We start from the raw sequence: 1,310 nt of genomic DNA, 5'->3' as shown, positions 1-1,310 counted from the left end.
CCCTCCCCTCTGCTCCGTCAGCCAATAGGAACACGATTGACTGGCATACATTTGCTGTACAACATCTGCACATGGCCCTGAGAACAATGTTATGACACAGTTAATTGAATAGCACATAAACACATTTTTTGGTTTGTACTTTTAAAACCGTTGATGTGATGTTCAACATAAACGTCATGCTTATAAGCGGTAGTGCGATAAATTAAATGATTTACCTTGAAGATTAAAGAAGACGGCACGCGCGCGCTCGTGTGTGTGTGTGTGTGTGTGTTTGTTTGTGTGTGTGTGTGTATGTGCGTGCATGCGTGTGTGTCTTTTAGTAATTAGGATGTGCGGTCTTTCTCTGCATGCCACCCTGTAGAATCCCTAGCAGGCCCATTCACCATCTGCCACACACACACACACACACACACACACACACACACACACACACACACACACACACACACACACACACACACACACACACACACACACACACACACACACACACACACACACACACACACACACGCGCACACACACACACACACACACACACACACACACACACACACACACACACACACACACATACAAACACATACAAACACACACACACACACACACACACACACACACACACACACACACACACACATACACACACACACACACACACACACACACACACACACACACACACACACTGTTTTTACAGAGAGATGCACATACTAACCAGCTTCTTCTATGGCGTACATGTATCTTTCCTTTTGTTTACCACATCACTTTAACGTTGTACAGCAAAAAGTATCCACCACTCTAGCTGCAAAATAACAAGATTTTACATATTTATTCACAGCAGTATAAAGTGATGTTTTAGCCTGTATTCCAGACTGGACTGGCCTAACATCCCCCAATGCTTTGTTTGTAGGAACTGTCCAAATTAAAACGCACACAGCATGTAAAATAGTGCCTAACTTGACCCAAGCAGCCTCAGATAAACAGTCGCAGTACAAGTGATGCTGCTGTAGTTGTCATAGTAGTAGCAATAACACAAGTTGCTGGAGTTACAGTATCAGTTATAACAATATTTATATTTAAGTGTCTCCTAGTTACACACTTTATCTTTTTATCTAGTCAGTGAAGTGTAAAAAGCACACATTGCATTAATTTAATCTCTGCAACAAGAAGCCATTAATCACCCTCCTCTGTCTAATCGATGGTCCTCTGCTTATCTGTGGAAAATGTACTGCATCTGCCTTCATGCCTGAGTAAACTGAATAGGATATTGAGTGTTGTGTTTGAAGATAATACAGAAATTGTTGGAG

Source organism: Notothenia rossii (assembly GCF_949606895.1).
Source record: "Notothenia rossii genome assembly, chromosome: 10".
NCBI classification, from domain to species: domain Eukaryota; kingdom Metazoa; phylum Chordata; class Actinopteri; order Perciformes; family Nototheniidae; genus Notothenia; species Notothenia rossii.
The sequence above is the reverse complement of the archived record's forward strand: the minus strand, read 5'-3'. Positions refer to the sequence as shown.